The sequence below is a fragment of the Crinia signifera genome, chromosome 3 (genome assembly GCF_055691185.1).
Source record: "Crinia signifera chromosome 3, ASM5569118v1, whole genome shotgun sequence".
NCBI classification, from domain to species: domain Eukaryota; kingdom Metazoa; phylum Chordata; class Amphibia; order Anura; family Myobatrachidae; genus Crinia; species Crinia signifera.
In genome coordinates, this window is record NC_139219.1 from 255,932,881 (window position 1) to 255,956,815 (window position 23,935).

Here is a 23,935-nt window from a genome sequence, read left to right on the forward strand (position 1 = left end):
CAAATACGACAGGAAAATAGAACACCATTTTCATGTCGTATTTGCGTTTTAGCCTGCACGGATCAGTCAGATCCGTGCAGGCTACAGTGTAAAAAAATAGAAAAATTAAATAAAAAAAAAACCGGCGTGGGGTCCCCCCCACAGCCGAAACCAGCACCAGGTTGACAGGGCCTGGAGCCGGTAATTAAAAATCAGGGAACCCGACAAATAGGGGTTCCCCGATTTTTAACAACCAGCCCCAGGCTCCTGCTCTGGGGCTGGTTCCCAAAATACGGGGGACAAAATGACTAGGGGTCCCCCGTATTTTAAGAACCAGCCCCAGGCAAAACCAGCCAGCAGGCTAATGCCACAGCCGGGGGGAGACTTTTTATGCAAGTCCCCCCGGCCAAAGCATTAACACTACCGACCAGTCAGCCTGGCCAGGGGCCCTGGGGGAGTGGGGACCCCCCCAATAAAGGGGTCCCCCCCCTCCAGGACTTACCTGACCAGGCTGAAGCCTGGTGCTGTCCCCGATGCCCCTGGGCGGTGGGCATCGGGCTGATTATGTTGTAAAAAATAGAATAAAAACCATTGTCTTTTACTGGTGAACTATGAGTCCCAGCAAGCCTCCCCCGCAAGCTGGGACTTGGAGAACCACAAGTCCCAGCCTGCGGGGCATTAAAGGGCCCGCTGGGTCTTGTAGTGCCACAGTAAAAGAAAGAGTTAAATAAACACACTGACACACGTGAAAAATAAAAGTTTAATACATACATAACACATACATACTGATACTTACCTTTCTTGATCCCGTAGGTAGCCCTGGTCCTGATGTCCTGTGTCGTCCATGTCGGCTGTCTGCGTCGTCCTCCAGGTCCATGTCGACGGTCCGTGTCGTCCTCCAGGTCCATGGCGGTGTCCGGGTCCGAAGAAATCCATGTTGGAGCTGTGGAAGGAAATCCTACTCACCTGTTCCTGCGCTGAAGAAGTCTTCTCTTGATCCGACGTAGTCCAGGTAATCTTCATGCTGTCGCCGGTCCCCGCTGTCTGCGCTGTCTCTGCATCGCGCTGAGGAGAGATGCTGAAGTTTCATATTCGGCGCCTCTCCTCAGACTGAATTCTATTGGCCGCCTAGCGGGCCAATCAGGAGCCGAGAAAGTTGTACTCTAGTACAATTAACAATGCAAAACACATAATTGATTGATGGGAGCGTCTTTTAATGGAATACAGTTCTAAACAGAAAAAGTCGTTGGTAAAAGGTATCGCTAATGGCAGGGAGGTGTTCATTAATGTGGGCACAGCATTAGGGGGTGCCTCTGCACCCCTAACACTCAATGTGCGCACACCTATGTCCCCACATCTATACCCCCCTCTCTCTCCCTAGCATCTGCCCCTCTCTCCAGATCTGTCCCCCTCTTTTTGCCCATTATATGCCCATCTGCACTAACTAACACTACTGGGAGTTATGTATAATGGGCAATACTACTGTGGGTGTTTTAAGTGGCAGCACTGTTGGCATTACGTTTAAGGGACACTACTTATGTGGGCATTGTGTATAAGGGACACTACTATGTGGTGTATTGTGAATCAGAGGCACCATGTGTGAAATAAATTAAATTGTGCTACTTTATGGTGTAATTAATTTCTTGCCGAGATCTTGCCCATAAAATGATGGAACTTACTGCCGCCTCATAACAACCTGACCAATGATGGCTACAATTCCATGCGGGGATTCTGGCGCAAGCGAGCGATCCCATTGGACAGGAGAAAGCTCAGCCAGAACTGATGTACAGTAACCACACCCAATGTCAGATCAGGGCCAATGTTGCAAATCAGGCACCAACATGATATCACGTCCACACAAGCCTCAGGTTTATGGGCAATTTGGAACTGGCGTGCTTACTGCCATCTTTAATAAGGGTATGGGGCTGGATGGTGAGGACCCCATAGGATAACCCTCTCTGCAGGGTGCGCGATACCATGTCTTTACATCATCTGCTGCTTTTCTGTAACAATGCCACGCAGCCACGATTTAGGGGCAAGTACCCACTATGGCACAGATTACCACTAGGGATAGGGGAACGGAGCATTCCGTATATATTACCCTCCCTTATAGAGGACCCAACTCACAAACAGGTACAGCCCATCAACCAATAGGAAGCAGCACAATAACTGAGACATGTAGAAGACAACTGGCTGTGTGTAGGTGACAGTCAGCGGCTTTCTGCCAACACAATGGCCTCTGGCAACAGAGGTAACAATGACCAATCCCCAGGTTCTCTCAGCCAATCACTTCTGTGATACACTCTAATGTGACCGCCTCTCACTGTGAAATTATAGGGGGGGTCAATTCCTCTGCGCACTCACTGCTGGCTGTGGGAGCAGCACAGCAGGGAGGCCGAGGAGCAGCATAGCAGGGGAGACCGGGGAGCAACAGAGCACGGGAGGCCGGCGAGCAGATGAGCCTGGGAGCAGGAGAGCATGGGAGCAGCAGAGCAGTGGAGGCCAGAGAGCAGCAAAGCCCAGAAGAAGGGGAGCAGCACAGCAGGGGAGGGCGGGGAGCAGCAGAGCAGGGGAGGGCGGGGAGCAGCAGAGCAGGGGAGGGCGGGGAGCAGCAGAGCAGGGGAGGCCAAGGAGTAGCAGAGAAGGGGAGGCCTGGGAGCAGCAGAGCAGGGGAGGCCGGGGAGCAGCAGAGCAGGGGAGGCCGGGGAGCAGCAAAGCAGGGGAGGCCTAGGGTCAGCAGAGCAGGGGAGGCCTGGGAGCAGCAGAGCACGGAAGGCCGGGGATCAGCAGAACAGGGGAGGCCGGGCAGCAGCTGAGCCTGGGAGCAGCAGAGCAGGGGAGGCCAGAGTTCAGCAGCAGGGGAGCATACTGAAGCTGGTAAGACCTGCCTCCTCTCCACCTCACCCCCATTACCTCACGCCTCAGCCGCCATGGTTATTGTGGAAAAAGGCTATCCATTCACTAGCTTATGGGCAGACGAAGTAATGACAGTGGTGATGGGGGCAACCTTAAGTGACTCAATTTAAATTAAAGGGGTTGACATACACAGCGCAGATCCTCACCTCAATGTCAGAATGATTTTTGGTAGCCGAGGCATCGTCTTCTGTCTTAGGCATGGTGTCCTCCTGGAGGTGTGGACTGCTGGGCATCTGGACCACAGTGTCCTCCTGGAGGCATGGACTGCTGAGCGCCTGGACCACGGTGTCCTCCTGGAGGCATGGACTGCTAGGCACCTGCACTACAGTGTCCTCCTGAATGCATGGACTGCTGAGTGCCTAGACCACAGTGACCTCCTGTAGGCTTGAAGTACTGATTGCTTGGACCACAGTGTTCTACTGGAGGCGTGGACTGCTGGGCACCTGGACAACATTGTCCTCCTGTAGGCTTGAAGTGCTGATTGCTTGGACTACAGTGTTCTCCTGGAGGCATGGACTGCTGAGCACCTGGACCACAGTGTCCTCCTTTATACATAGACTGCTGAGCACCTGGACCACACTGTACTCCTGGAAGCTTGGACTGCTTAGTGCCTGGACCATATTGCTCTCCTGGAGGTGTGGACTGCTGAGCGCCTGGACCACTGTGTCCTCTTGGTGGCTAGGTGTGTCTGGAAAAAGAGATTTGAACAAATTCTGAGATAAAAATGAAAGTGTGCATGTGTGTAAGGGACACGGCTTGCAGCATGTGTGTGTACCCCTTACACACACAAATGCAGAACATACTGCTCCTTACACAGACATACTGCCCCTTAAACACACACAAATGCCAAACATACTGCCCCTAACACACACCACACACATACTACCACTTACAGTACACATAAATGGTTAACATACTGCTCCTTACGCAGTGGTGTATCTATAGCACCGCAGCCCCGGCGACGGCGGGGAGGCGCTGACAAAGTGTGGGTGTCGGGGGGACTGCGGGCACTATTGTTACGCCCCCAGCTCCCACCTCCTAATGGGTGCAGCAGGGTGCGGGCAGGGGGGTCAATGCGGCGTGGGTGTACCTGCGCCGCTGTCTAGAAGCCACGGTGAGAGGGTTTCCTGCGGCGCTGTGTAGTGAGTTGGCGCCAGGTCTCTGCAGTGTCTTGGAAATATCCGAGCTGCCAGCGGGTAGCGCTTCTCATTTTGAACACACTGGCCATTTTTCTAACTTCTAAATGCGCCCTGCCCTTATTTGTGCAGTATTGTGTTCCCTTCCACTGCTCATCGTGCTGAGAGGTTTGCCCCTCTCAACCCTCCGGCGTCCCCATCCCCCCGGCGCCTCTGCCACTGCATCTGTGAGTGAGAGAGGATCGCTCGCAGTGCTGCAGGCTTCCCCCACCACCTCAGGTAGCTGTCGGCCATTTCAAATGCCACATGGCAGCTGCGGTGATTGGCTACGGCCCGCAAGCTCTGATTGGCTCACCAGTTACCGCTCCACATTTGAAATGACTGAGAGCCGCCGACAGGTGAGGGAAGCCTTGCGGCGCTGCAATACACTCTCATACTTATAGTGGTGGGAGCGGAGGCTGGACCTGTACTACAGGGGTGAGTTTCTGCACTACATGGGGCAATAAACAGTGGTACCACCACTACAGGGGCATTAAGCAGCAGCAGCACCACCATGACAGGGGGCATTAAGCAGCAGCAGCACCACCACGACCAGGGGTATTAAGCAGCATCAGCACCACAATGACAGGGGGCATTAAGCAGCAGCAGCAGCACCACCACTACAGGGGGTATTAAGCAGCAGCAGCACTATAGGGGGCATTAAGAACAGCAGCAATACAGGGGGCATTACACAGCAACAGCACTCCTGGGGGCATTAAGCAGCAGCACTATAGGGGGCATTAAGCAGCAGCACTACAGGGGGCATTAAGCAGCAGCACTACAGGGGGCATTAACCCCTTCCCGCCGCAGCCTGTTTTTGCCTTCCTGACAGAGCCCTTTTTTTCAAATCTGACATGTATCACTTAAGTGGGGATAACTTTTTTTTGCTTTTACTTATCCCAGTGATTTTGAGATTGTTTTCTCGTGACACATTGTACTTCAAATTAGTGGTAAATTTGGGTCGATACAGTCTGTGTTGTTTTGTGAAAAATACCAAAATGTCGTAAAAAAATGGAAAATTTAGCAATTTTCAAAATGTTAAATTTTCTGCTTGTGAGACAAATAATCATACCACTCAAAATAGTTAATAACTAACATAGACCATATGTCTACTTTATGTTTCCATCATTATTTCAACCTCCTTTTAATCTTTTTGGACACTAGGAGGCTTAAAATATGAATAGCAAATTCTCAAATTTTCAAGAAAATTTCAAACACTGATTTTTTTAGGGACCAGTTCAGTTCTGATGTGACTTTGAGGGACTTGTATGTGAGACACCCCCATAAATGATGCCATTTCAAAAACTGCACCCTTCACAGTATTCAAAACAGCATTTTGGAAGTTTGTTAACCCTTTAGGTGTTTCACAGGAATTAAAACAAAGTGTAGGTGAAATTTCAAAATTTCATTTTTTTTGCAGATTTTCAATTTTAATACATTTTTCTAAGGAACACAGTAGATTTTACTAGAGAAATGTGACTAAAAATTGATTCCCCCAATTCTTTTGTTTTCATAAATATCCTATATGTGGCCCTAGTGTGCACGTTGACCAAACCACAGGCTTCATAATAGAAGAAGCACCTACTTGATTTTGGAGCCTCCTTTTTATGAGATTATTTTTTAGGCACCATGTAGGTTTCTAGGCACCATAAGATGCTAAAAGTTAGGAACCCCCCCACAAGTAACCCCATTTTGCAAACTACACCCCTCAGGGAATTCATCTAGGGGTATAGTGTACATTTCAAACCCCCAGGGGTTTCACAAATTGTGGTACAACTGGGCAGTGAAAATGAAAAATTATTTTTTTTTCACAAAAATGCAGTTCTGGCTCAAAATTTTTCATTTTCACAAGGAATGAAGGAGACAAAGCACCCCAAAATCTGTGCCCCAATTTCTCCCGAGTACGGCAATGCCTCACATGTGACCAAAAATTACCATTTGGGTGCATGGCAGGACTCAGAAGGGAAGGAGTGATTTTTGGATTTTGCAGCTCAGATTCTGGTGGAATGTTGGTGGGTGCTATGTCGCATTAGAAAGACCCCCGAAGCACCAATACAGTGGAACCCCCCCACAAGTGACCCCATTTTGCAAACTACACCCCTCAGGGAATTCAACTAGGGGTATAGTGTACATTTCAAACCCCCAGGGGTTTCACCAATTGTGGTACAACTGGGCAGTGAAAATGAAAAATTTATTTTTTTACACAAAAATGCAGTTCTGGCTCAAAATTTTTCATTTTCACAAGGAATGAAGGAGACAAAGCACCCCAAAATCTGTGCCCCAATTTCTCCCGAGTACGGCAATGCCTCACATGTGACCAAAAAATACCATTTGGGTGCATGGCAGGACTCAGAAGGGAAGGAGTGATTTTTGGATTTTGCAGCTCATATTCTGGTGGAATGTTGGTGGGTGCTATGTCGCATTAGAAAGACCCCCGAAGCACCAATACAGTGGAACCCCCCCACAAGTGACCCCATTTTGCAAACTACACCCCTCAGGGAATTCAACTAGGGGTATAGTGTACATTTCAAACCCCCAGGGGTTTCACCAATTGTGGTACAACTGGGCAGTGAAAATGAAAAATTATTTTTTTTACACAAAAATGCAGTTCTGGCTCAAAATTTTTCATTTTCACAAGGAATGAAGGAGACAAAGCACCCCAAAATCTGTGCCCCAATTTCTCCCGAGTACGGCAATGCCTCACATGTGACCAAAAATTACCATTTGGGTGCATGGCAGGACTCAGAAGGGAAGGAGTGATTTTTGGATTTTGCAGCTCAGATTCTGGTGGAATGTTGGTGGGTGCTATGTCGCATTAGAAAGACCCCCGAAGCACCAATACAGTGGAACCCCCCCACAAGTGACCCCATTTTGCAAACTACACCCCTCAGGGAATTCAACTAGGGGTATAGTGTACATTTCAAACCCCCAGGGGTTTCACCAATTGTGGTACAACTGGGCAGTGAAAATGAAAAATTAATTTTTTTACACAAAAATGCAGTTCTGGCTCAAAATTTTTCATTTTCACAAGGAATGAAGGAGACAAAGCACCCCAAAATCTGTGCCCCAATTTCTCCCGAGTACGGCAATGCCTCACATGTGACCAAAAAATACCATTTGGGTGCATGGCAGGACTCAGAAGGGAAGGAGTGATTTTTGGATTTTGCAGCTCATATTCTGGTGGAATGTTGGTGGGTGCTATGTCGCATTAGAAAGACCCCCGAAGCACCAATACAGTGGAACCCCCCCACAAGTGACCCCATTTTGCAAACTACACCCCTCAGGGAATTCAACTAGGGGTATAGTGTACATTTCAAACCCCCAGGGGTTTCACCAATTGTGGTACAACTGGGCAGTGAAAATGAAAAATTTTTTTTTTTACACAAAAATGCAGTTCTGGCTCAAAATTTTTCATTTTCACAAGGAATGAAGGAGACAAAGCACCCCAAAATCTGTGCCCCAATTTCTCCCGAGTACGGCAATGCCTCACATGTGACCAAAAAATACCATTTGGGTGCATGGCAGGACTCAGAAGGGAAGGAGTGATTTTTGGATTTTGCAGCTCATATTCTGGTGGAATGTTGGTGGGTGCTATGTCGCATTAGCAAGACCCCCGAAGCACCAATACAGTGGAACCCCCCCACAAGTGACCCCATTTTGCAAACTACACCCCTCAGGGAATTCATCTAGGGGTATAGTGTACATTTCAAACCCCCAGGGGTTTCAGCAATTGTGGTACAACTGGGCAGTGAAAATGAAAAATTAATTTTTTTACACAAAAATGCAGTTCTGGCTCAAAATTTTTCATTTTCACAAGGAATGAAGGAGACAAAGCACCCCAAAATCTGTGCCCCAATTTCTCCCGAGTACGGCAATGCCTCACATGTGACCAAAAAATACCATTTGGGTGCATGGCAGGACTCAGAAGGGAAGGAGTGATTTTTGGATTTTGCAGCTCAGATTCTGGTGGAATGTTGGTGGGTGCTATGTCGCATTAGCAAGACCCCCGAAGCACCAATACAGTGGAACCCCCCACAAGTGACCCCATTTTGCAAACTACACCCCTCAGGGAATTCATCTAGGGGTATAGTGTACATTTCAAACCCCCAGGGGTTTCACCAATTGTGGTACAACTGGGCAGTGAAAATGAAAAATTATTTTTTTTACACAAAAATGCAGTTCTGGCTCAAAATTTTTCATTTTCACAAGGAATGAAGGAGACAAAGCACCCCAAAATCTGTGCCCCAATTTCTCCCGAGTACGGCAATGCCTCACATGTGACCAAAAAATACCATTTGGGTGCATGGCAGGACTCAGAAGGGAAGGAGTGATTTTTGGATTTTGCAGCTCAGATTCTGGTGGAATGTTGGTGGGTGCTATGTCGCATTAGCAAGACCCCCAAAGCACCAATACAGTGGAACCCCCCACAAGTGACCCCATTTTGCAAACTACACCCCTCAGGGAATTCATCTAGGGGTATAGTGTACATTTCAATCCCCCAGGGGTTTCACCAATTTTGATACAACTGGGCTGTGCAAATGAAAAATTACATTTTTTTACACAAAAATGCAGTTCTGGCTCAAAATTTTTCATTTTCACAAGGAATGAAGGAGACAAAGCACCCCAAAATCTGTGCCCCAATTTCTCCCGAGTACGGCAATGCCTCATGTGTGACCAAAAAATGGCAGGACTCAGAAAGGAAGGAGTGATATTTGGATTTTGCAGCACGGATTCTGGTGGAATGTTGGTGGGTGCTATGTGGCATTAGCAAGACCCCCAAAGCACCAATACAGTGGAACCCCCCACAAGTGACCCCATTTTGCAAACTACACCCCTCAGGGAATTCATCTAGGGGTATAGTGTACATTTCAATCCCCCAGGGGTTTCACCAATTTTGATACAACTGGGCTGTGCAAATGAAAAATTACATTTTTTTACACAAAAATGCAGTTCTGGCTCAAAATTTTTCATTTTCACAAGGAATGAAGGAGACAAAGCACCCCAAAATCTGTGCCCCAATTTCTCCCGAGTACGGCAATGCCTCATGTGTGACCAAAAAATGGCAGGACTCAGAAGGGAAGGAGTGATATTTGGATTTTGCAGCACAGATTCTGGTGGAATGTTGGTGGGTGCTATGTCGCATTAGCAAGACCCCCAAAGCACCAATACAGTGGAACTCCCCCACAAGTGACCCCATTTTGCAAACTACACCCCTCAAGGAATTCATCTAGGGGTATAGTGTACATTTCAAACCCCCAGGGGTTTCACCAATTTTGATACAACTGGGCTGTGCAAATGAAAAATTACATTTTTTTACACAAAAATGCAGTTCTGGCTCAAAATTTTTCATTTTCATAAGGTATGAAGGAGAAAAAGCACCCCAAAATCTGTGCCCCAATTACTCCCGAGTATGGCAATGCCTCATATGTGACCAAAAAATACCAGTTGGGTGCATGGCAGGACTCAGAAGGGAAGGAGTGATTTTTGGATTTTGCAGCTCAGATTCTGGTGGAATGAATGGTGGGTGCTATGTGGCATTAGCAAGACCCCCGAAGCACGGTGAAATGATGAACCTAATAATCCATAGATGTGTGGTATATTTTAAAACACTCCTTTATACATAGGCCGGGTTTGTCGGGGCAAGTTTCACAGTGGAAAATAGTATCCTTTCTTATTCCCTGTTTATAGCAAACTTTGGACCTTTTTTGTGCCCTGCCCTTTTTTGCAGTGGAGGGGATTTCATTAGGACAATGCTGCCCTGGTACAATACGGGGGCCAGTACTAGAAGTACTGGGGCCCTCTGCCTGCTGGTTCCCAAATATTAGGCCCTTTATGACTTCCTCTTGAAAGTGCATAAATGTCCCCCTCTGGCTGGTAGAACGGAATAGCACGTAAGCGTTATACAGTGCCATCTGGATGATATACACGGCCAGCTTCTTGTACCAGATGTTTGTTTTCCGCAGGGGACTGTACGGCTTCAGTACCTGATCTGAAAGATCCACTCCGCCCATGTACTTATTGTAATCTAGGATACAATTAGGTTTTGAGGTGTGGGTACTGGTACCTCGTACAGGGACGGAGGTGGTACTGTCTCCATGAATTGTTGTCAGTATAAGGACATCCCTCTTGTCCTTATATTTGACCAACAACATATTTTCGGTGGATTGTGCCCTGCTTTCACCCCTTCTCAGTACTTGGGCAATGTGCGTTTTTGGGAGGCCTCTTTGGTTCTTGCGCACAGTACCGCAAGCTGCTGTACCTCTTGAACCAAGGGCCTTAAACAGGGGGATGCTGGTGTAAAAGTTATCCACATAGAGGTGATAACCTTTATCCAGGAAGGGGTGCACTAAATCCCAGACAATTTTCCCACTAACACCTACGAGGGAGGGGGGGCATTCTGGCGGTTCAATTGTTGAATCCTTCCCTTCATATACCCTAAACCTGTGGGTGTACCCTGAGGTGCTTTCACACAGCTTATACATTTTTATGCCATACCTTGCCCTCTTATTGGGAAGGTACTGGCGGAATTTAACCCTTCCTTTAAAATGTATAAGGGACTCGTCGATACAAATAAATTTTTCAGGGATGTACATCTCTGCAAATTTGGCACTGAAATGATCAATGACCGGCCTGACTTTGAATAGCCGGTCAAAGGTGGGATCATTTCTGGGTGGGCACTGTGCATTATCGGTGTAATGTAAAAATTTAAGGATTGTCTCAAAACGAGTCCGAGTCATGGCCATACGGTAAAATGGGGTGCTGTACAGAACATCTGTACTCCAATATTGCCTAATTTCTGGCTTTTTTACTATGCCCATATGTAACACCAGACCCCAAAATGTCATCATCTCTACTGCATCTACAGGGGTCCACCTAGCAAATGATGACGTGGGGTTTTGAGCAATAAACTGCTGGGCATATAAATTACTTTGGTCCACCATTAAATTTATAAAATCATCAGAGAAAAATAATTTGAAAAAGTCAATTTCTCTGAGACCTGTTGAATCAAATTGGATTCCTGGGATGGCCAAAAACTCAGGAACCTGGGGCTCAAAATTGTCTGGTGGTGGGGTCCATACGGGATCAATCATTTGGGGGGGGTCTCAGCTGCTCTACCGGGGCATCTTTGAGGGGGTCCCTCATCACCAGAGGAGGAAGAGGAGCTTAAGACGAATCCTTCAAATTCCCCGCTTGCATCACTGGCTGTGTCAGAGTCAGAGGCAAGCATGGCATATGCCTCCTCCGCTGAATACATTCTTCTGGATGACTGGGATGACATTTGGGATGACATTTGGGATGACATTTTTATTTTTGTGTTTCTGTAAGTGTAATGTTTCAACACGTGTATAGTGTAGGGGGTACAAACTTTATTTCAACACGGGGGGTATGTAGTGTGTAGTGTGTATGTAGTGCAGAAAAAAAAATACTTTATACAGGAATTTGATCCCAATAAAAAAAAAAAATTGAAGGGGTTAAAAAAAAAAAAAAAGGTCCTGCGCCAAAAATTGAGCACAGATGTTGGTCAGTAACGTCCGTCACTGAACAGCGCTCAAAGGCAACAGGACACCCACAAAAGCAACGTGGGTGTAAAAACAATTTAAAAAAAATAAACCACAGCACTCTCCAAAAAAAAAACAATTTAAAAAAACTGCAGAAAAAAAATTATATCAACCCTGTGCCAAAAATTCTGTTCAGTGATGTACGTCACTGATCAGCGGCCACAGGACACCCACAAAAGCAACGTTGAACAGCCAATCACAGTGATCGCCGACGGGGGGGAGGCATCGCCGCCCCCCCTGGGCATGCAGGGACATGTCTGCTGTCAGGGACAGCAGACATGTTTAAACTGTCACCGCGTCTATAGACGCGGGGACAGTTTAAAGTCATGACGTATATATACGTCATGTGTCGGGAAGTACATCCCGGCCATGACGTATATATACGTCAAATGTCGGGAAGGGGTTAAGCAGCAGCACTACAGGGGGCATTAAGCAGCAGCACTACAGGGGGCATTAAGCAGCAGCACTACAGCGGGCATTAAGCACCTGCTATCAGTATCACTAAGAAAAAATATCTACTTGCACCACTGCATAGAAAACCTGCCTGTCAGTGCTGCGGTGTCCCAACTTTCCTGCCGTATAACATCTCTCAGATAAATTTGGGATTAATCCACCAGTTCATTATTGGCATTTTCATTGTTGCTTATTACTTCACTGTGTATTATTACACCATTGTCGCTTATTCCATTCCTGTGTATTGTTTTTAATATTTTTTGATTATTTTTTCCAGAAACTTCGTGAAAATAATTTGGACGCTAAAATGGAGAAATGTGAGTTTGAGGTGAAGCAGATCTCATTCCTCGGCTATGTCATCTCTCCCAAAGGGATCTCTAGTAAGGTTCAGGCCATCCTTTCTTGGGCTCATCCCACCAGTCTGAAAGCAGTCCAGAGAATTTTTGGATTTTCCAATTATTATCGCAAGTTTATTCGTTCCTTCTCTGATTTAGTCGCTCCTATTGTAGAATTGACTCGAAAGGGTGCTGATCCTCAAGATTGGTCTCTGCAGGCCATCAAAGCCTTTGACAAGTTGAAAGAAGCCTTCTGTTCTGCACCATCTGGATCCTAGGGTTCCTTTCTTAGTCGAGGTCGATGCTTCTGATGTCGGGGCTGGAGCAGTCCTCTCTGAAAAGGACGTACAGGATATGAGACTTCACCAATGTGCATATTTCTCTCGCAAATTTTCCCCTGCTGAAAGGAATTATGATGTGGGCAATAGGGAACTGCTGGCCATAAAGTGGGCCTTTGAAGAGTGGCGTCATTGGCTGGAGGGGGCAAAGCATGTTGTCACTGTGGTTACACAAGAATTTTGCATACATCAAGTCTGCCAGATGCCTCAATCCCAGACAGGCTCGTTGGGCCTTATTCTTCACTCCATTCAATTTTGTCATTACTTTCAGACCGGGCCCCAAGAACACCAAGGCCGATGCACTCTCCCGTAGCTTCCAGCCGGTGCAAAGTACCAATGTTAAGGATGTGCCTATCATCCCTGCATAGGTCATCATAGCAGGATGGACTCAGGATCTGGCCACTCGCCTGCTTGCCTCGCAGTCGTTGGCACCCAAGGAAACGCCACAAGACCGTCTTTTCGTCCCTGAAAGGCTACAGGAATCAGTCCTTAAAGACTTCAACTCCAGTAGGATCTCTGGGTACCCTGGAGTTACCAAGACACTGAAGCAGTTGTCCAGAGCGGTTTGGTGGCCTACTATGAGGCAAGATATCTCTCGGTTCGTTTCCTCTTGTGTCATCTGTGCCCGACATAAATCCTCCTGAAGGTCGCCGATGGGCCAACTCCTACCCTAATCTATTCCTGATAGACCATGGTCCCATATCTCTATGGATTTTATCGTAGAATTGCCTCTTTCTTCTCATTATATCATAGTCTGCGTTACGGTTGATCGATTCAGCATGTTGGCATGGAGTTGATTTTAAAAAGCGTGGCGAGCGCGCAGCGTGGCGCCGTGAAACTACACAAGTACCCAATATTTATGGTGCTTTGTTTAAAAATGTCAAAGTAATTGGGTTGAACTACTACCACTGGCAGAATTCTGCTATAACAACCCCTATCATTCAGCTTCTAGAAAATCTCCATTTCTTTGCAATTTTGGATTCCACCCTAAGTGCATTTCTTTTGAAGTACCCGTTGACTCCTTGTCCTCTTCCACTGTGGTCTCTCAGCTTAGAAGTTCCTGGAGGAAGGTTCATCAAGCACTCAGGCAGTCCTCATTATGGTCTAAGACCTTCTTTGATAAACACAGAAGCCCATGTCACTTCAGGGTTGGCCAGAAGGTGTGGTTATCCACTCAATGTATCAAACTTCGCCAAAGATGTGCCAAGCTGGGACCTAAATTCATTGGGCCCTTCCTGATCATTGAACAGATCAACCCCGTAGCTTTTAGGTAACGTTTACCCAGATCGTTGAGAATCAATAATGTCTTTCATTGTTCTCTTTTAAAGCCGGTGTCACTTCTTTCCAAGTATCCGCTTGCTCAGACCACTAAACCAATCCTTTTCCAGAGACGTAAGGAATTCCTGGTCGAGCGAGTTATAGTTTTAGTTCATTGGAAAGGGTTTGGGGATGAGGAAAGATCCTGGGTTTCTGAGAAGTCTTTACATGCTCCCAGGTTAAAGGCTGCTTTCTTTAAACAGTTTCCATGGAAACCCGGTGCCAAGGGTTCGGTGACCCCTCCTCAAGGGGGGGGGGGGTACTGTCAGAGGCCGCGCGAGCGTCTCCCGTCCCCGTCCGGCGGCCTCTAGACTGTGCCTCCCGGCGGTTGTTAAGCAGCCGGGACGACACAGTGACGTCAGCCCTGAACTTCCGCCCGGCGTTACTAAGCGCCCGGGACGCGGCGCTCCCTCGCTGCCTTCTCTGCCGCAGCGGTTGCCTAGGCGACGGAGGACGCCAGGCAGCTGCGAGCAGAAAGGTGTGCAGCGCCCAGCTGTCCTGGATGATTAGATGAGCCAGCCGGTCACTCATTAGCCGGGACCACTTTTTAAACCTTCCGGGGAAGCTGGATAGTTGCCGGTTATAGTTCTGACCAGCGTGTTCAGAGTGTTCCCGGTCCCCGGTGGTTACCCTTGCCTGTCTAAGCCTGTTTGGTGCTGCTGGCCCAAAGGTTTCACCCCTGCATTCCAATGTCCTTGTTCAGAGGTTCCCTGCCTGTCAGTGCTGCGGTGTCCCAACTTCCCTGCCGTATAACATCTCTCAGATAAATTGGGGAATTAATCCACCAGTTCATTATTGGAGTTTTCATTGTTGCTTATTACTTCACTGCATATTGTTACACCATTGTCGCTTATTACATCCCTGTGTATTGTTACACCTATACCTCTGTATATTGTCTCGCTGCTATTATTAATTATATCCTTGTGTATTGTTACACCTGTTTACCTCTCGAAATCCTGGTACTGTCACCTCCTGGGGCCACGATTGGCTCTTCAGCCCATAGGAGGATCAGTGGCCCGCTACTGTCCGTGTTCTGTCCTCTTGCTCTTGGTCCGTCTCCACGGATACGTTGTCCCATTAAAAGTTCTGCCTGTAACGGAGTCTGGGCGGACTTAATTCACCCCTACAGCCGGGACGGGTACCGGCGAAGCCTAGTTCTGCACATATCCGTGGACGCTAGGCCAAGGCAACAGAGTTAGGGAGCGGGGCCTCTGACACCTCTTTAATACGGTGCGAAGAACCACCCGGTCAGCGTGCAAAACCAGGAAAGGGGACTTGCATGACAGAGCAGACAGATCCGACACCCTCTGGGCCGATGCTATTGCCAATAAGAAAACCGTTTCCCAGTTAAGTCAACACAGGTCCACGGACCGCAAAGGCTCAAATGGTGGTTTCGGAGGTGCAGATATCACAAGGGAAAGGTCCCAAGGAGCAAGTGGGTGACAAAGGTAGGCTGTATATGCAAAACACCCTGCAGGAATGTGTGGACATCCGGCAAAAGTGCTAATCTGCGGTGAAACAAGATGGACAAAGCCGAGACTTGAAACTTCAAGGTAGATAAGCGCAATCCAGCCTCCAGGCCCTTCTGTAAGAAAGATAGAATCCGAGTCAGGCGGTAAGTCCTAGGATTGAAGTGGCGAGTTCTACACCAAACAAAGTAGGCCCGCCAAACACGATGGTAAGCCCTCGCCGAGGAAGCCTTCCTTGCTCTAAGCATGGTGGAGATTACTCGTGCATTAAACCCCCTGGCTCTCAACAGAGAGGTCTCAATAGCCACCCCATCAAAGCCAGGCGCCTCAGATCTGGACCCTGAGAGAGAAGGTCCGGGCGCAATGGAAGGTGAATCGGGGGGGGGGGGAACAATGACAGAGCCTGAAGATCTGAGAACCAGACTCGTCTGGGCCAATGCGAAGCCACCAGGATCAATGTGCCCCCCTCTGCCTTCAGTTTGCAAACCACTCGCAGGAGGAGGGAGAATGGCGGGAAGGCGTACATCAGCCTGAATGGCCACGGGGCGGACAGGGCGTCCACCAAGATGGCGGCTGGGTCGCGAGCCCTGGATCCGTAAAGAGGGACCTTGTGGTTGTGTTGAGAGGCCATCAAGTCCACCTCGGGTAAACCCCATCGTCGTACCAGCATCTGAAACACCTCCTGATGGAGGCACCCTTCGCCGGCATTGAATGTTTGACGGCTTAGGAAGTCCGCTTACCAATTCTGGACTCCTGGGATAAAGACCGCTGAAAGAGCCGGAATCTTCTTTTCTGCCCACTGAAAGATGCGGGATGCTTCCACCATTGCAGCCCAGCTGTGAGTGCCACCCTGGTGGTTGATATAAGCCACCATGGTCGCATTGTCCAACTGGACCTGCACCGGACGACCCCTCAGCCAGGGTTCCGCCAGGCAAAGAGCTTGGAAGACCGCCCTCAGTTCGACGACATTGATTTGAAGCTTGGCATCCGAGGTAGACCAAAGGCCTTGGAACGACCTCTGGCAAGTGACCGCACCCCAACTGTGGAGACCGTGGTGAGGAGGGTCCATTGGTGGATCCAGAATGGCCGTCCCATCGTGAGGTTCTGGTCCAGGAGCCACCATGAGAGAGAGAGAGACGGTTATCACCTGAGAAAGGTATGATCCCGACCACTTGGAGAGGATCTCCTTCTGAAGGGGGCGGGAGTGGAACTGGGCATATTCCGCCATGTCGAAGGCCGACACCATGGAACCTAGTATCTTCATGCAAGTATGCATGGACACTTGGGGTCGGGGCGTCTGGTGGCCCAGGGACGCTTGCCTCTAGGACGGGAGGATCTGCCCCCCTGGGAAGATCTGGAGGAGAAGGCCACAGCCCTGGAAACGAAAGGATTGAAAAGCAGGCCGGGGCCGTGTAGCCGGGGTGGATGGTAGAAAGGCAGTTTTTGAAGCTGCCACCGTAGCAACCATTTTATCCAGTTCAGGACCGAATAAGAGGGAACCGTCGAAGGGAAGAGCCTCCAAAGCCTTCTTAGAGTCAGTGTCAGCCTTCCAGGAACGCAGCCATATGGATCTGTGGGTGGCCACTGCTGAAGCTGACACCCTAGAGGAGAGAGAAGCGGAATCAAGAGCTACCTCGCCTAAGTAGAGGGCAGCCTGATGTATCTACTCTATAGTAGGCAGTAGAGTTTCTGCTGGGGCCCCCTCAGACACCCCTGCCACCAAGACAGCAGATCATTTAGTTAGGCCCATAGCCACCCAGGCTGACGCCAGGGCAGGCCTGCCTGCTGCCCCAGCCGTGGTGTAAATAAGCTTCAGGAAGTTTTCCAACTTCCGGTCCGCTTGGTCCTTAAGAGATGCTGTAGGAATTGGCAACAGAAAGGCTTTTACCAGTTTTGCCACATGAGCGTCTACCCTGGAGGCCGTCCTGGGGGAGAGGATAGAGGGAGGAGAAACGTTTGTGAACAAACCTCCTATTGGGAACCTCCCAATCCTCTCTAATGACCTTGTCAAGGTTATCCGACTTGGGAAACAAATCCAAGGAGCGTTTAGGGCGCTTAAATATAGGGCCCGACTCTACATGCAGATCAGCGTGGTCGTCTATTAGAAGGACCGTCTTAACCGCTGTAATCAGGCCTGGCACATCGAGATGAGACGGGGGCTCCTCTCTAACGCAGGCATCCCCTACGTCAATGGCGACATCAATGGCGACGTCAATGGCGTCATCGACGGCCTCCTCCAAATAATCGTCATCCTGATCCTCTTCCTCCTCATCATCCGAATCATGCATGAGGAGGGGCCGGAGTGGCACAGGTTTTTTAACTAAAGACCTGTGTCTATCTGCGGGCAATGAACCATCCCCCTGAGCATCCAATGCTGGGGGGGCTACACCCACTGCCGATGAGGACGGGATGGGCTGCTGGGACAGTGCAGCTGAGACCTTATCCACTAGCTGCGCCATCATTTGCACAAGGGATGAGGCCCAAGCAGGTTCCTGAGAGGAGGCCGTAGGCGTGGGCAGCACCTACGCATTGTAGCAGCTTGCACATAAGCCATCCTGTACATAGTCCAGGGGAGATAGGCCCGCATTACAGGCTGTGCATGACAGCAATGCTGGGGCCTCCCCCCTCTTTTGACCCGCCCTTGTTGGGCACAATTACTGGAAATACAGGAGGGCTAAGTACAATATGACACCAATACACTGCAGCAGTTATTGGGTTAATAAGTACACAGAATACAGCAAGCATAAATAGGCATACAATGCAATGAAGGTAAATGGCACCAGGCTCTTGCAACAGCTATGGCTGGCTGGAGCACTCAGTAACTGTGACCTGTGTCCTGCAGGAGAGGTACAGGGGGGACTTGCCCAAGCCTTCTGGCAGTGAAGGAGTGGAACCCCGGATGGCAATGGAGCTTCTCCGTGTCCCTCCTCACGTGCAGCCAGGCAGAAAGGGAAGGTATTTCAGTGGCGGGAACTCTCTGTGTGCCAAGCACAGTTCCCTGCCTACTGTCCCCTGGAGAGGGGCTAATGTGGGGGAGCCACCTCCCCCTGCTAACAAATGACCCCCAGGGAAAATATCCACCTGCACCGCCGGTAAAATGTCGGGGATCCGGTGCTCGCCGTGCGGCCCCGCATGCCCACAGACTAGGATCCCTGGTGGTACAGCAGGACGGGCGGCGAGCCGGCCAACCGCTTGTCAGCACAGCCGGCGGTCACATCTCGCCGGCTGTAACAGCCGTTCTCCGTCATGCGGAGGGCTTGTCCGCAGGCTTGGGGTCGGGGTGTCTGGTGGCCCGGGGACGCTTGCCTCTAGGACGGGAGGATCTGCCCCCCTGGGAAGATCTGGAGGAGAAGGCCTGTCCCCTACTACGGCCCTGGAAATGAAAGGATTGAAAAGCAGGCCGGGGCCGTGTAGCCGGGGTGGATGGTAGGAAGGCAGTTTTTGAAGCTGCCACCGTAGCAACCATTTTATCCAGTTCAGGACCGAATAAGAGGGAACCGTCGAAGGGAAGAGCCTCCAAAGCCTTCTTAGAGTCAGTGTCAGCCTTCCAGGAACGCAACCATATGGATCTGTGGGTGGCCACTGCTGAAGCTGACACCCTAGAGGAGAGAGAAGCAGAATCAAGATCTGCCTAGGCTAAGTAGAGGGCAGCATGATGTATCTACTCTATAGTAGGCATTAGAGTTTCTGCTGGGGCCCCCTCAGACACCCCTGCCGCCAAGACAGCAGATCATTTAGTTAGGCCCATAGCCACCCAGGCTGATGCCAGGGCAGGCCTGCCTGCTGCCCCAGCCGTGGTGTAAATAAGCTTCAGGAAGTTTTCCAACTTCCGGTCCGCTTGGTTCTTAAGAGATGCTGTAGGAATTGGCAACAGAAAGGCTTTTACCAGTTTTGCCACATGAGCGTCTACCCTGGAGGCCATCTCCCTGGGGGTCCTATCCTCCTGGGGGAGAGGATAGAGGGAGGAGAAACATTTGTGAATAACAAACCGCCTATTGGTAACCTCCCAATCCTCTCTAATGACCTTGTCAAGGTTATCCGACTTGGGAAACAAATCCAAGGAGCGTTTAGGGCGCTTAAATATAGGGCCCGACTCTACATGCGGATCAGCGTGGTCGTCTATTAGAAGGTCCGTCTTAACCACTGTAATCAGGCCTGGCACATTGAGACGAGACGGGGGGTCCTCTCTAACGCAGGCATCCCCTACGTCAATGGCGACGTCAATGGCGACGTCAATGGCGTCATCGACGGCCTCCTCCAAATAATCGTCATCCTGATCCTCTTCCTCCTCATCATCCGAATCATGCATGAGGAGGGGCTGGAGTGGCGCAGGTTTTTTAACTAAAGACCTGTGTCTATCTGCGGGCAATGAACCATCCCCCTGAGCATCCAATGCTGGGGGGGCTACACCCACTGCCGATGAGGACGGGATGGGCTGTGTGCCAAGCACAGTTCCCTGCCTACTGTCCCCTGGGGAGGTGCTGATGTGGGGGAGCCACCTCCCCCTGCTAACAAATGACCCCCAGGGAAAATATCCACCTGCACCGCCGGTAAAATGGCGGGGATCCGGTGCTCGCCGGGCGGCCCCGCATATCGGCACTGTTGTCCACAGACTAGGATCCCTAGTGGTACAGCAGGATGGGCGGCGAGCCGGCCAACCGCTTGTCAGCACAGCCGGCGGTCACATCTCGCCGGCTGTAACAGCCGTTCTGTGCACCTCGCTGCGCTATCGCACATGGTCCCGGCGGGGAGCGTAATACTCACAGTGCGCTGTGGTCTCCGGCGTCCGGTGGCGGCTGAAGGCTCCCCAGTGCCTGGGGGCCTCTGCAGGTCCCCACCCACGGGTGGTGATGCTGCGCCGGACCCGGGTGTCGGAGCCGGCAGCGCAGGGGTCTGCTCAGGCCCTTGCATCGCGCCACAGGAAATTGAGGTACTTGTGTGGGGGCAGCCTAGCTCACAAGATCCCCTGTTGGATGGGGGAAATATAGTGTCTGGGAAATTGGCAATGGCTAGGTCATGAGTATATTTGCAACAGGATGATGCCCACTGTAGCTGGAGATGTGCACTGTATTACTGCCCATTTGTGTTGCATTACAGCAGTGGTTACCAAACTGTGTGCTTTTATGTTACGATGGAACTGGTAATGCATCCTGTCACTGATCACAGCATTTAGAAGGTTTAAGCAAAGGACAGCTCTCCTTCTGTACCTTACTCTGTAGGTGCCCTGACAGTCTCAGCGCTGCCTCTGAATAAACCCTCCTACGATGAGGCCTCCACTGCTGCTGCTACTGTCCTCCATGGGCCTGAGAAACATATGATGAGCTCCACCAAGCAGTGCTCAGCACAAGCCTCTTAGCCTCTGACCTTTTGGGCAAAGTCTCATGGGACTCACATTTGTGCAATCAGTGTGCCTTGGCTCCCGCTGCTCAGCACCATTAATCATTGTCACATTGGCAGATACAGCAGGTGAAGCTGCAGCACTACCCCACTCCTATGCACAAAATCTTTAGCTAAAAAAAAGTAAAAAAAAAAATACATGCCAACCACCCCCTGAGTCCCCCCTTAATCTGGCCCTGCCCAGAAGTGCTTTTGAGCATGTGCAACTGTAGGCCAGTACATGCCTGAGCAACAGGGGACACTGGGAGAGATCCTATTGGATCCTTCCAAGGGAAACATTGCAAAGAGAAACCCATAGACTTCTGTTAGGCAGTGCCATCGATCGATTGTGTTGCCAATCAGGTGCAAGTTACAGAAAGCAAAACTTGTTTTTACCAAAACTTGGTTTTAGTTGATAAGTTAAAAAGCTGACTTATTGAGCATCTTTGCAAACTTTTTTTTGACCATTGAAGGTTTTTTTTGTACAATAACTGAAAATGATTTTCAAAATGTAACTCATACATTTAGCCTCAATACGCAATGTACTGTACTGTGTAGATACTGTAATGTGTGGAGCGAGTGAGCCGGCAGATCCTATTCAACTCTACTAATGCCAGGCGTCTTTTATTGCTGAAAAAAGCGTTTTATTGGCATCGAGGAATGCACTGGAATTAGTGATGCCAATCCCTGGCCATTTTTTCAATTCCGGGATTGAAAAATATTCTATCCCGGGATTCTCCAGATCCCAGGATTCCTGGGATTGGCATCTCTAAAAAAGCATGCCCTTCCCCCCCTCACACTGCCAGCCCCGCCAATTTACTTACATGGGCAGGTGGTTGGGAGCGGGGCGCAGGCCACACACCAGTTGGAAACAGTGTTGCTCAGACACTACACTGCATTATATTGCACACGCGCAGATTGAAATCCCAGACATTTTTGGGCCAAATCCCAGGATCTTGCCGATCTCGATCCCAGGAGAGGCCACCCTAATCCCAATGCTGTAGAAGGTTGAGCTTTGGACGATGAATAATTACAGACTAAGGGCCAGATGTACTATGCTTGAAAAGTGATAAAATGTAGAGCAATAAACCACCAGCCCATCAGCTCCTAACTGCCATGTTACAGGCTGTGTTTAAAAAATACCAGATAGGAGCTGGTTGGTAGGTCGTACATTCCATCTTAAATAAGTTGATTGGAAACTACCAATTGCTTAATTGGAAAGTTGTGCCTACGCTGAGATGTCTCTCTGTAGGGGCAACTTCACAGTGATCAAAATGCTGGGTGGGTGTATTATAATGCCGATCTATACTTACAGTATATACCTATAATAACAAACTCTGGCAGAAAAGCTTTTTTGGTTCATGGTTACAAAATTTTCTTCCCAATGCATTCACTAAGCAGAATTTTTTTGATTTGGCTTAATAGTGACAGCATAGTAGAGGCATTTATGCATCAGCCGATACTGGTTCAGTAGTATTCCTTATCCGAAATGCTCAGGACCAGAAGGATTTTGGATAACGGATTATTCAATATTTTGGACATTTTTTTTATATTTGAATAAGGTATCTTGCGTTATCTTGCAATTATTTTGTATAAACACATCAAACATGAAATACACACAAATATTTTATTTGTGCATGAAACAAGGCTTAAAACATCAAACAAAGTTTGTGTGCAATCTTATGCTGGCCACACATCAGACCAACTTTCCTCCAACCATCCAACTAGTTGGTTGGATTGAAAATCCGGTACTGTATGGGGGCAAATGACAATAAGCAATTATCTTACAAACTCATGAGAATGGACAATATCATTCAGTGAAATCGTTTAAATCAAATAGGTCCAACTACAGAAACAAATGACTTCATTACAAATTACATTTGCTCCTATCCAGTACCAGGTTTTTATTCCATCCAACCAACTAGTTGGATGGTTGGAGAAAAGTTGGTCTGATGTGTGGCCAGCATTAGACACTAAGGGCCTTATTCTAGTTCACTCTTTCTGACAAATTCCTTCTTAGATGGACAAAACCATGTGCACTGCAGGTGGGGTAGATGTTACTTGTGCAGAGAGAATTAGATTTAGGTGGGGTTTTACTTCAAAGTGAGATCTATATTGCAGTGTAAAAATAAAGCAGCCAGTATTTACTCTGCACAGAAACAAAATAACTCACCCAAATCTAATTCTCCCTGCACCTGTTACATCTGCCCCACCTGCAGTTCACATGGTTTTGTCCATCTAAGAAGGATTTTGTCATAAAGAGTGAACTAGAATAAGGCCCTAAATTTGAAGACCAAGCAAATCATTTTCTTGCACATACAGTATTTAGTGCCAGTTACATATCATGTCCCCGGTAGTGCCAGTTACATATCATGTCCCCAGTAGTGTCAGTTACATATCATGTCCCCAGTAGTGCCAGTTACATATCATGTCCCCATTAGTGCCAGTTACATATCATGTCCCCAGTAGTGCTAGTTACATATCATGTCCCCAGTAGTGCCAGTTATAGATGTCCCCAGTAGTGCCAGTTACATATCATGTCCCCGGTAGTGCCAGTTACATATCATGTCCCCAGTAGTGCCAGTTACATATCATGTCCCCATTAGTGCCAGTTACATATCATGTCCCCAGTAGTGCCAGTTACATATCATGTCCCCAGTAGTGTCAGTTACATATCATGTCCCCAGTAGTGCCAGTTAAATATCATGTCCCCATTAGTGCCAGATACATATCATGTCCCCAGTAGTGCTAGTTACATATCATGTCCCCAGTAGTGCCAGTTATAGATGTCCCCAGTAGTGCCAGTTACATATCATGTCCCCGGTAGTGCCAGTTACATATCATGTCCCCAGTAGTGTCAGTTACATATCATGTCCCCAGTAGTGCCAGTTACATATCATGTCCCCATTAGTGCCAGTTACATATCATGTCCCCAGTAGTGCTAGTTACATATCATGTCCCCAGTAGTGCCAGTTACATATCATGTCCCCAGTAGTGCCAGTTATAGATGTCTCCAGT

The 23,935-nt window shown here is 48.7% G+C and overlaps 1 long non-coding RNA gene across 1 annotated transcript in view; it reads right to left on the reverse strand.

The window, feature by feature from the left end:
• Positions 1–3,389: 3,389 nt before the first annotated feature.
• Positions 3,390–23,935, reverse strand: part of LOC146062709 (uncharacterized) — a 56,440-nt gene continuing 35,894 nt past the window's right edge. Inside the window, exon 3 of the long non-coding RNA XR_014471480.1 lies at positions 3,390–3,583. This is a non-coding gene — a long non-coding RNA (uncharacterized LOC146062709). The remainder of the gene's footprint in view (positions 3,584–23,935) is intronic.